The following is a 13,141-nucleotide window of genomic DNA, read 5'->3' on the forward strand; positions in this document are numbered from 1 at the left end:
CGATACATGGGTTGGGGCAAATAGGGTCCAGTCATTTCAGAAAAATACCACTTGCCCCGGTCCATGCCGTCTAGCTGCCATTTTACGCCATTTTAAAACGTTACTACAATTTAAGGTTTTTTTTTTTATAAAAAATGCAATATAAACGTATGATTTATAGGGCTATAATTACGTTATAAACGGCATGGACCGGGATGACGATACATGGGTTGGGGCATGGAGAAATAAGTTATTTCTCCATGGTTGGGGCAAGTAAAGTCCAGTCATTTCAGAAAAATACCACTTGTCCCGGTCCATGCCGTCTAGCTGCCATTTTACGCCATTTTAAAACGTTAGTACAATTTCAGGGGGTTTTTTTTAAATAAAAATCGCAATATAAACGTATTATTTATAGGGCTATAATTTCGTTATAAACGGCATGGACCGGGATGACGATACATGGGTTGGGGCAAGTAGGGTCCAGTCATTTCAGAAAAATACAACTTGCCCCGGTCCATGCCGTCTAGCTACCATTTTACGCCATTTTAAAACGTTACTACAATTTAAGGTTTTTTTTAAATAAAAAATGCAATATAAACGTATGATTTATAGGGCTATAATTACGTTATAAACGGCATGGACCGGGATGACGATACATGGGTTGGGGCAAGTAGGGTCCAGTCATTTCAGAAAAATACCACTTTCCCCGGTCCATGCCGTCTAGCTGCCATTTTACGCCATTTTAAAACGTTACTGCAATTTAACGTTTTAAAATAAAAAATTCAATATAACCGCATGGTTTATAGGGCTATAATTACGTTATAAACGGCATGGACCGGGGTGATGATACATGGATTGGGACGAGTAGGGTCCAGTCATTTCAGATAAATTACACTTGCCCCGGTCCATGCCGTTTATAACGTAATTATAGCCCTATAAATCATGCGGTTATATTACATTTTTATTAAAAAAACGTTAAATTGTGGTAACGTTTTAAAATGGCGTAAAATGGCAGCTAGACGGCATGTACCGGGGCAAGTGGTATTTTTCTGAAATGACTGGACCCTACTCGCCCCAGCCCATGTATCGTCATCCCGGTCCATGCCGTTTATAACGTAATTATAGCCCTATAAATCATACATTTATATTTCATTTTTTATAAGAAAAAAACCTTAAATTGTAGGAACGTTTTAAAATGGCGGAAAATGGCAGCTAGACGGCATGGACCGGGGCAAGTGGTATTTTTCTGAAATGACTGGACCCTACTTGCCCCAACCCATGTATCGTCATCCCGGTCCATGCCGTTTATAACGTAATTATAGCCCTATAAATCATACGTTTATATTGCATTTTTTATATAAAAAAAAAACCTTAAATTGTAGTAACGTTTTAAAATGGCGTAAAATTGCAGCTAGACGGCATGGACCGGGGCAAGTGGTATTTTTCTGAAATGACTGGACCCTACTTGCCCCAACCCATGTATCGTCATCCCGGTCCATGCCGTTTATAACGTAATTATAGCCCTATAAATCATACGTTTATATTGCATTTTTTATGAAAAAAAAAACCTTAAATTGTAGTAACGTTTTAAAATGGCGTAAAATGGCAGCTAAACGGCATGGACCGGGACAAGTGGTATTTTTCTGACATGAATGGACCCTACTCGCCCCAACCCATGTATCGTCATCCCGGTCCATGCCGTTTATAACGTAATTATAACCCTATAAATCGTACGTTTATATTGCATTTTTTATAAAAACGTAAAATTTTAGTAACGTTTTAAAATGGCGTAAAATGGCAGCTAGACGGCATGGACCGGGGCAAGTGGTATTTTTCTGAAATGACTGGACCCTACTTTCCCCAACCCATGTATCGTCATCCCGGTCCATGCCGTTTATAACGTAATTATAGCCCTATAAATCATACGTTTATATTGCATTTTTTATAAAAACGTAAAATTTTAGTAACGTTTTAAAATGGCGTAAAATGGCAGCTAGACGGCATGGACCGGGACAAATGGTATTTTTCTGAAATGACTAGACCACACTTGCCCCAACCCATGTATCGTCATCCCGGTCCATGCCGTTTATAACGTAATTATAGCCCTATAAATCATACGTTTATATTGCATTTTTTATTTAAAAAAAACCTGAAATTTTACTAACGTTTTAAAATGGCGTAAAATGGCAGCTAGACGGCATGGACCGGAGCAAGTGGTATTTTTCTGAAATGACTGGACCTTACTTGCCCCAACCCATGTATCGTCATCCCGGTCCATGCCGTTTATAACGTAATTATAGCCCTATAAATCATACGTTTATATTGCATTTTTTATAAAAACGTACAATTTTAGTAACGTTTTAAAATGGCGTTAAATGGCAGCTAGACGGCATGGACCGGGGCAAGTGGTATTTTTCTGAAATGACTGGACCCTACTCGCCCCAACCCATGTATCGTCATCCCGGTCCATGCCGTTTATAACGTAATTATAGCCCTATAAATCATACGTTTATATTGCATTTTTTATTTTCAAAAACCTGAAATTGTACTAACGTTTTAAAATGGCGTAAAATGGCAGCTAGACGGCATGGACCGGGGCAAGTGGTATTTTTCTGAAATGACTAGACCCTACTCGCCCCAACCCATGTATCGTCACCCCGGTCCAAGCCGTAAGTATAAAATCATTTAATTAAATTATTACACATTTTGCGCCCCGTACATGTGAATGTGAATGTCGAATAAGTAACCAACTTCACACAAAAAATTGAATATCGAATAAGGAATAAGTAACCAACTTCACGCCGGTAATTTTAAAGTGTGGTATTCAGGATAAAGTTAGTCAACAAATTTGGATTCAAAATACAAGAAAGGCAGGTGCGTAAGAAAAACATCCTCTGAACCAACACAATGGAGTAAATATATACCAACAAACAATCCATCAAGTTTGTTTGTTGTAAAGAAAAAAATAGACATTTACTCAACGGGCGAAAATAATGTGAGTTTATCTATGTTTTGCGGTAGTATTTAATTATATTTATGGTAATAAATGAAACCTACTGTGTTTAAAATTATGTATGGATAAACAATTATTGTTTTTAAGCTGTAGTATATCTTAGAATTTGTAGTCTTGGGTCTTAGCTTTCGTGATCTTAGGTCTTAGGGGGTCTTAGCTTTCGTGGTCTTAGGTTTCGTGACACCCTACAACAATATCATATATAAATAATGCATAACAATCACAGGTTTTACATTGACTTTCAAATGTTTCATTGACCTGAAAATGACAATACAAAAAGTTCCCTGGTTTAAAAACACAAACAAATTGGTGAAACACAAACATTTATGATGAATATAAAACAAGAAAGCTTGCAATAAAACAAATAAAACAAACAATAAAAACAATTCCATTGAACCACACAATAACAGGGTGAGAAAATAAAAGGATGCATTTGTCATGGTTTTGAAAGGAAATGTTTGCAATAACTCTCTACTTTTCAATTCAATAAATTTTCCAACAAATGCAAACAAAGTACACATTGAAGATATCTTAGCCAAGGATTTTTCTTTAACGTATAATTTTCAATTTTTGAAGTGAAATTTTTGTTTTTGGATCAGATCTTCTTTCGAATTGTGCAAATGCTTTATTGCTTTATTGTTTTATTATGTACAACAATTTCTTGTTAATTCTGAAAGATTTGATTGATTAGTTAGTTTTTTGTTTTAAAATGTTGTATTTGTTGTCTGAGGCGCCTTGATGCTAAGGTGGTTCCACCTTGTGAGGTGCCTCTGTGTAATAAATTGAATAAAAAAAAAAGTACACTGTAGTCAATCAAGAACACAACTAAAGCTTGCATAGAGTATAACCAATGTACATATACATTAGCGAGTTTTTAGCAGATGGATGATGCCAACGTCTATTAATTTGCATGACAGACAGCACAGTTTTGCCAACAGTTGCATTTTAAATGTACTTATTTGTTTGTTATAAAAATTACTGTTCTATTCAATGAGGCAGCGCCTAGTTGAATAGGCTTTAAGAAAATTCACATTTACGAGCTTAGTTCACCCTAAATTCTCAAAATGTTTTAAAAAAGTTAATAGTGCAATCATGGTGCAATATTACCTTAGTCATTTAAATTGGTAATGCATGGATTGTGGTATGAAGTCAGCCAATCAAATGGCACAGACACACTTAGTAGCATAATGTAGTACCAAATTAGTTACTTAAAATACAAACAATTTCTCTGAAAAAATGGTAAATATTGTATATTGTACTGGTGTAATTCTATAAGCCAAATTAAATAATATAAAAACTCACACTACAACAGAATCTGAACAACAGAATTGTTGGTAAACATAAAATTACCCTTCTAGGTTATGCATGGAAATGATCCTTCATTGCCTGCTCCAGTCTGACTGAACAGACATCAAAGGACGCTACTAGTCTAGGAGGTGTTTATTGTTATGCAAAGTGCCAACACCCTTTTTGCTGAGTTCTCTGTGTCACATCACTTCCCAATCAATCTTGCATGTCACCCTATTTAATGGAATTATAAACTGTGAGTTTTTCATATTAACATACAAACATCTGGACATTTTCCAGTCAAGTTGATTCTACAATCAATAAGAGCAATAGGCCCTACACACAGTTAACAAAAGCTAAGCACACACCATTTAATACCAACATATCATTTATTTACTAAATTATATTATGTATTCACCTATTAAAAGTTACCATTTCTGAACCCATCCAAATTCCTCTTAGGTTGTTTCCTAAATTGTATTGTAAATATTAATGTTAAATGACTAACAAATGTGTACCTGTATTTTATGGTTCAAAGGTTACTGGAAACTGAAGGTGTTATATACAGGAGCACATAACAGCAGATCTGACAGTGTCCTTAGTTCAGCACACTTACATATTTATTTTCACATGATTAATGCTATAAAAATAACTGGTGATTTTGAATATAAGCACCATTGGCATCTAATAATTATGCAGATAAAAAATGCACAATCATAACAACAAATTAAATATACATTTATTATTACACACATCTGAAGTGATAAGTATATCTTGAAAACCATGAGTTAATTTGTCCAAAGAACATGACTATAATGGGTATTTAATGCCAACATTGATCTCTGGGATCAATGGCTGCCAAAACCTGTCAGGACGGAACAATTTTGACCGGCAAACTGGTTATTAAGACTGTTTTTGGCTGCGAAATATGGTCCAGGCGTACAAATATATGGTGCGCAAAACTGGTTATAATGTACAGTATCTTTTAAAACAGTTTAAAAGAAGGCTTACATTAATTATAAAGCAATTATACCAATATTGATTAGGCTGAGAAAATAAAGGACCTGTATTAGTATCTACTGTATCTATTGTTTATTAAAAATAAAATCTAGCTGATAATATCCCATATGCATGTTCATGTCCATGTGTGCCAGGCAGAGAAAAAATAAATTTGTTTGTAGTATTTATCAGATAACTAGATATTTTTCCAGCCAAAAAAAAAAAAAAAAACATGTCGTAAGTCTAGTAATTTAATTAAAATTGATAGAAGAAAAACGCGGACCAATTTTGGCAGTGGTGGACTTTTGGCCACCAATATAGACAAAACTGGTCTAGCTTTTACCCCAGACCATATTTTTAATGACATACCAATTATACTTAACAGATAATCCTCTTGTAACACATTCACAATTAACATTGCAATATAAATCATTATTATTTCATAAATTGTGAAAAGTGAATATGATTTTATTTTTTTGGAAAAATTCATGTACAGTGTATAATTTGTAGATTTTGAACATTTATCATCACTGACTTTATCAGTGTTGATGATCAATACAAAAATAACATCCAGCCATAAAAAACTATTGGTTCTGCTCTGTACTTGACATAAAATGTTTATTAATTGTTAAACTATTGGTTCTGCTCTGAACTTGACATAAAATGTTTATTAATTGTTAAACTATTGGTTCTGCTCTGAACTTGACATAAAATGTTTATTAATTGTTAAACTATTGGTTCTGCTCTGAACTTGACATAAAATGTTTATTAATTGTTAAACTATTGGTTCTGCTCTGAACTTGACATAAAATGTTTATTAATTGTTAAACTATTGGTTCTGCTCTGCACTTGACATAAAATGTTTATTAATTGTTAAACTATTGGTTCTGCTCTGCACTTAAAAATGTAAAAAAAATAAAATGTTGTTAATTGTATTTATTGTAACATTTACAATAAGTATAGAGAAAAGGATAAATGGATTGCAGTGGCTTTTTTCCAACATCAAATCGCCAGCAAACATATTTTATACAATTTTTACAAAATAATGTAGACTGTAAACAAGAAAAAAAAGTTTAAAAAAAAATTGTTTCAATACAATCCTCTTGAAAAGACTTGATATATAGTCAAGGTGTCTTTATTTAATTTAATATAATTTATTTATTATTTATTTACAGAAATTGAAAACAAACACAGTAAAATAATAAATAATAAAATAATTTTTTTTAATAAAAACTAACCTTTCTTGTAGTTAATTATTATTATTTATATTCAAGGTTTATTTTAAAATATTGCAGTTGCAGCAGCTGGATAATATTAACATTAACTAGATTTGAACTCGTCACTTAAAATAGACGAGTTAGGTTATCCGCCGCGCAAACACCATGTGCACGTCATACGTTAGAATATTGCGCAAAGAAAAACGATTATGCCATTGGAAAAATGTTAGTGTGCTCTCTATTTTGTAAGTATATACAGTATACACTATATGTTGTATATGTACTACATACAGTGCAGAATAGGTAAAAATAACAGGACCCGCCTTTTCATCCATTTTTTACAATTTTTTTGTGAACATGATAACGTCATCACAATTTAAAAAATGGTAAATCATGCGAAAGATAATTGATTGACCTAGACAATATAAAAAAATGGCGGGAAATGGAATACGGATAAGTGGAGATGCGCTCTATTAAATGTGATGAGCTATGACGAAAGAGACAAAAATCCTATATTTTATATTCGAGTGGCCATACGATGACACAACGCATCTACTTCCAGAATATGTAATAAAAATGAACTTCACCATGTAGTTTAGAAACTATGACTGTTTAAAAAAAGGAATAATTTTGACGAATTTTTGTACTTTTTCATCAAAAACGGTGCGAATTGTCCAATTCGAAGTGCTCGTATGACATGATTTTAAGTCAAAATTGTTTAAAAGTTGGTAAAATTACTATAAAAGGCTGAAAAAACATAATTCAGTACTTCTGCTGGATTAGATAAACCAAAATACCATGTTTTGGCTACTGTGTAATGGTTTTAAATTTATAGAGCGCAAAATACAAATAGTCTCTATGCAAGTGTGAAAATGAAAATGTTGATGTAAAATAAACCACGAAATAGTCTAAGAAAACCGAATAAATTGACAAAGACAACAGAGAAAAAGTCAGAAAAACGGAATCTCACATCACCACACTGTTTCACTAACTTGTCAAAACAAGCTAGATATTCTTTACTCCATGCTTACACCGTAACAATTCGTATTTGTGACCTATTACTATTGTTATAGCCTATGATACAATCTATTCATTGAAATATGAAATTTGCCTTGGCTTCTTTTTCTGTGGCTTATTATTATGTTACGATTTGTTGTGTTGATTGGTTATAGGCTGTAGGCCTACTTCTTCACCGGTTAATATACAGTACTACTTGTTTTCATAATAATATACTACTTGATTTGATAATTGAATAGGCCCATTTAAAAAAAAATAAAACCAATCCAAAATATGTGGCGGCAGAAATTTACGTGAATGAGAGATCTATTTTGTTAAGAAATCATGAAAGATATTATGGATTTTTATAGTAAAATAGTTTCATCTCAGTGAGATTGGCCGAAGATCATTCAACGAAGCAACAATCTTAACCTTGGGTACAGTCGCCTTTTTCTACAAATTAGGAAGTTCATTAAGTGAATTGTTAAAAATTTTACTGATAGGTATACTCAGACAGGTCCGAAGTCTTTAATCAAGCGGCTTGGCTGATCATCCAGATGCTCAGCTTTATGGGGGTTGCCAGATATCGATGACAGGCGGTTGGCTGCTAGTAGGAAAACGAACATATCTTGAAACAACTGAAAAATTCTTATTGGAAGTTCTGTGAAAGTGTGGTCACTAATATATCGAAGAATCTCTACATGTATGATAGCACCCAAAAAGGCATAGTAAGGCGGGTAGATCAGAAATGTTTCCCGCAAAAAGCATCTCGGAATATCTATAGGACTAAACATGGCTGCAGTCGCGTGCTCAAATTCAAGTTAATGTTTACCGACTGACCGACCAACATAGTGAGCTACAGAGTCGCGTTGCACGTACGCGACTAGACTAAACATGTTGTCTGTGGCTTCACAAAAATTCTGCAAACAAATGGAAACAGACAGACGACGGTGCATCAAGACGTATTCTCTCATGCACGTTGTCACTTTCTGGTGCACCCTCGATTAATATTCACACAGCACAATTTTTCTTTAGCGTCTTCCATTTCGTAAAGTGCCCTATCCAGTATTGCTTTTATTTTTAAACTTATTTTTTACTACTGTATTAAATATTAACTGAAAACTGTTACATGTCCCACTGCACAGCAAAAAATAGCATTCACTGACTGTTTACATAAAGCTGCCCAAAGTATGCAAATTCAGAGAAAGTTTTGTTTTATATCACTATGTTTTGTATCACTATGTTTCAGAGTAAAAACATTCCAGTATTTGATGTCTATAGTACTTTTTTAACACACAAATAATTCTTTATTTTGTTTTTCACACCAACAATAAATCAAATTAATCAAAATATAAAATTTATTATTACATTTCCTTTATACAAAAAAATCTTATTCACATTATGTTATAATATGGTATAATATTATCACCGTAATGAAAATGTATACAAAATAGCAAAGAAGTTAAAATATGGTATAATATAATATCACCGTAATGAAAATGTATACAAAATAGCAGAGAAGTTCTATTCCATGATAATAAAATAAACCAAACTCCCAAACTATGCAGCTGCTCTGTCAATTCATGGAAAAGGTCAAAGGTGGTGAGCCAAACAGATCCAGGATATCTAAAATGGCACGCTAATAAATTGAGGAGGAAAACTACCTCATTTTTATATAACATCATATTACAAATATTTATAGAAATTTTAAAACGGGGCTCAATCATTTTTAATTTTGGAGGTCAGTCCTATCCGGAGGTACATATGTAATCCGATTGCTCTTGTTTATATATTGTTTCAGTTCACATTTTCTGTTTTGTTTCTTCCCCTGTCAACCCTTTTAAAAATGATTTTCTATTTTTTTAGCAGTAGCTCCATGCGAGGTAAATGAAAGGCAATCATGGATCGGGTGTGACCTACAGGCTGTCTGTTATATTGTTATAACAAAGTACTATGAAACGTTGAAGGTACAGTGATGATTTCCATATTTCTGTTGTAAAAACATACTTGGAATAAACATACTGTAGTTGTCTACATATACATGTTTATAATGTCTTAAAATTGAATTGTTCCCAAACTTTATTAGACTTTTTTCAATTTATGTTCAATGTCTATTCTAATAATGAAGCATGTCTATCAAGATCAAAGTCCTTTAGCAGTTGAAGGAATTTTGTCCTTTCTTCAGTGAAAAGTCTTTTCTTTTCAAGTTCAAACATAAAAGCCCAAACATCTTTAGCTTTACTTTTCACTCCATACACGCGTCCAATTTTGGTTTGCTCATCAATACCTATCATGCGTCCAAATGCGATCAACTTTTGACGCTTATCCCAGCAGTCAGGAATTGCTATTTCACTGAATCCAGGAAAGCTTGGTATCAATTGCTTGATCTTTTCCTCGTCCACACCCTCCATCCCTCCGATTACAACAGCTTCAAGTAGAACATCCACATTTGACGGGCTAATTATTCCAGGAGCTCCAAGTAACTCAAAGAGTTTGTATGGATCATCTTCTCTCTCTATGTCGGTTAGAGTAACTTGTTTGAACATTAAAAGGATGAATTTCAGTAAATTGATCTTATCGTGTTCTTCCCACCATGATGACACTTCCACAAGTAGTTTTCGATAGTTACTCTTGGATAGTACTTTAATTTAAAAAAAAAACAAAAAGATGTTAGGAATAGCACATTTTTGTTATAAAAACTTATTATTATGCATACAACTTTATTGAATCTTTATTTCTTTCTTTATTTATTCTTTCCTCACGCCATATGTTATCATGTGAGAATAGCCATCGTTGCATAGTGCATATAACATGCATGTATGCATGCTTACAAATTTTATAATTAATTTTTGATTATTAAAAGCACTAAGCATTTTTTTGATCAACTGAAATATTTTGCTCTTTTCGTAGACTAGTAGTGCAGCCGAGGCCTGGCTTAATAGCTAGTCATTGCGTGAATAGCCTAACTCATCACAATCACAAATTTAAATCTAGTTTTTTTATTGTTATTCTGCACGCAAAAAAAAAAAAAAAAATGATATATTACAGTAAAAAATCAAAAAAAAAAGTGCAGTAGGTCATAGTTTGCTGGCAAATTTTAAGTCATGGCTATCAGATTTAAAAAAAAAAAAATAAGGGAAGTATAGTGCAAATGCAATTTCTCATAATTGATTTTACAATTTATTCTCTAAAGAAGAGATATTGCATAAATTTTAAAATGAAATATTTCTTAAAATTTGCTTGCTTGTTGTCACATAATTACATACTGGTAATCAAACTTACCAGTACCAGTTGACGTCCAGGTTCACTTTCTTTTGGCAGTACTCAGAGGACCACCTGTAAATGCAAAATTGTAATAAAGTATTATATTATTGAACTTAAATTGATGACAATTTTACAGTTAATATATACATGATAAATAAACAAGTATTTTATGCAATGCAATAATGTTCCACACAGACCTTAAAAAAAGAAAATCTCTATTTAAAATAATATAGATCGCGATGAAATGTTTTGTGGTAGCGTAACTACATATTCTGTGGTTTTATAATATAATATACATTTTTGTTTAAATAAATGATACAAATTTAGACCAAATTTGTGATACGATGAATGTAACTCATAATTAATAATAGGTCCTTTTAATGATCTTAATTTTAAGTTTGATTTTTCTGTTATAACGCTGGCCAAATGAATTATGTCCAATCACAGTCATCCCTTGTTTGAAGAGTACAACTTCCTGTGTCGATTGCGTAGCATTCTGTCAGAAACTACAAGATATCATATTTCATTTGTTCCTAGCTCAATCATCACACTTAATAAGACATTACATTCTCATACCTGGTATTATCGTATTTATTCAAATAAACACTTTGCTTTAAATAAACGCCTCTCTCAAATAATGTGGAATGGCAACAGTGAGCATTGCTTAATATCCACAGTCTACATCATTATCATAGTAAATGTAACATTATGTTAATATAAAGTTTGCGGTACACCACATGTCCTAGACTTTCTGCATTCTCACTCCTCAGGACGACCGAAGAAGAAAAAAATCAACAGTCCTTTTCTGAACTATATACAAATGGTGAACCGCAAAAAACCTGCAAAACAAATGTAACATACCTGGATTTGGACTTGCTGTTCCAACTTCACCTGTAACAAATGAAATACACAATAATTAATTCAATGGATGCTATTAACACACAAGCTAGCTTCTGGTAAAAATATATGTATTTATATATCAATAATGATTCTGATAGTACTACTACTGGTAAGAGGAATGAAGATATCCCAGCTAATAGCAGCATGTTGTAACAATGTATAGATTATCAATAATGATTCTGATAGTTCTACTACTGGTAAGAGGAAAGAAGATATCACAGCTAATAGCAGCATGTTGTAACAATGTATAGATTATCAATAATGATTCTGATAGTATACTACTACTGGTAAGAGGAATGAAGATATCACAGCTAATAGCAGCATGTTGTAACAATGTATAGATTATTAATAATGATTCTGATAGTACTACTACTGGTAAGAGGAATGAAGATATCACAGCTAATAGCAGCATGTTGTAACAATGTATAGATTATCAATAATGATTCTGATAGTACTACTACTGGTAAGAGGAATGAAGATATCACAGCTAATAGCAGCATGTTGTAACAATGTATAGATTATCAATAATGATTATGATAGTACTACTACTGGTAAGAGGGATGAAGATATCACAGCTAATAGCAGCATGTTGTAACAATGTATAGATTATCAATAATGATTCTGCTAGTACTACTACTGGTAAGAGGAATGAAGATATCACAGCTAATAGCAGCATGTTGTAACAATGTATAGATTATCAATAATGATTCTGATAGTACTACTACTGGTAATAGGAATGAGGATATCACAGCTAATAGCAGCATGTTGTAACAATGTATAGATTATCAATAATGATTCTGATAGTACTACTACTGGTAAGAGGAATGAAGATATCACAGCTAATAGCAGCATGTTGTAACAATGTATAGATTATCAATAATGATTCTGATAGTACTACTACTGGTAAGAGGAATGAAGATATCACAGCTAATAGCAGCATGTTGTAACAATGTATAGATTATCAATAATGATTCTGATAGTACTACTACTGGTAAGAGGAATGAAGATATCACAACTAATAGCAGCATGTTGTAACAATGTATAGATTATCAATAATGATTCTGATAGTACTACTACTGGTAAGAGGAATGAAGATATCACAGCTAATAGCAGCATGTTGTAACAATGTATAGATTATCAATAATGATTCTGATAGTACTACTACTGGTAAGAGGAATGAAGATATCACAGCTAATAGCAGCATGTTGTAACAATGTATAGATTATCAATAATGATTCTGATAGTACTACTACTGGTAAGAGGAATGAAGATATCACAGCTAATAGCAGCATGTTGTAACAATGTATAGATTATCAATAATGATTCTGATAGTACTACTACTTGTAAGAGGAATGAAGATATCACAGCTAATAGCAGCATGTTGTAACAATGTATAGATTATCAATAATGATTCTGATAGTACTACTACTGGTAAGAGGAATGAAGATATCACAGCTAATAGCAGCATGTTGTAACAATGTATAGA

The 13,141-nt window shown here is 32.8% G+C and overlaps 2 protein-coding genes and 1 long non-coding RNA gene across 3 annotated transcripts in view; all 3 read right to left on the minus strand.

Annotated features, from left to right (window-relative positions):
• LOC144838177 (uncharacterized) overlaps positions 1-13,141 on the minus strand; it is a 204,084-nt gene that overhangs the window by 142,477 nt on the left and 48,466 nt on the right. The gene's annotated exons all lie outside the window — the stretch shown is intronic.
• Positions 1-13,141, minus strand: part of LOC144837921 (uncharacterized) — a 163,034-nt gene that overhangs the window by 114,630 nt on the left and 35,263 nt on the right. The window lies entirely within an intron of this gene.
• LOC144837941 (uncharacterized) overlaps positions 10,004-13,141 on the minus strand; it is a 35,956-nt gene continuing 32,818 nt past the window's right edge. The window contains exons 3-5 of the long non-coding RNA XR_013611571.1: positions 11,617-11,646; positions 10,774-10,827; positions 10,004-10,132 (exon numbers count right to left, since the gene is read on the minus strand). This is a non-coding gene — a long non-coding RNA (uncharacterized LOC144837941). The remainder of the gene's footprint in view (positions 10,133-10,773; positions 10,828-11,616; positions 11,647-13,141) is intronic.

Source organism: Antedon bifida, chromosome 3 (assembly GCF_963402885.1).
Source record: "Antedon bifida chromosome 3, ecAntBifi1.1, whole genome shotgun sequence".
In the NCBI taxonomy this organism is placed as follows: domain Eukaryota; kingdom Metazoa; phylum Echinodermata; class Crinoidea; order Comatulida; family Antedonidae; genus Antedon; species Antedon bifida.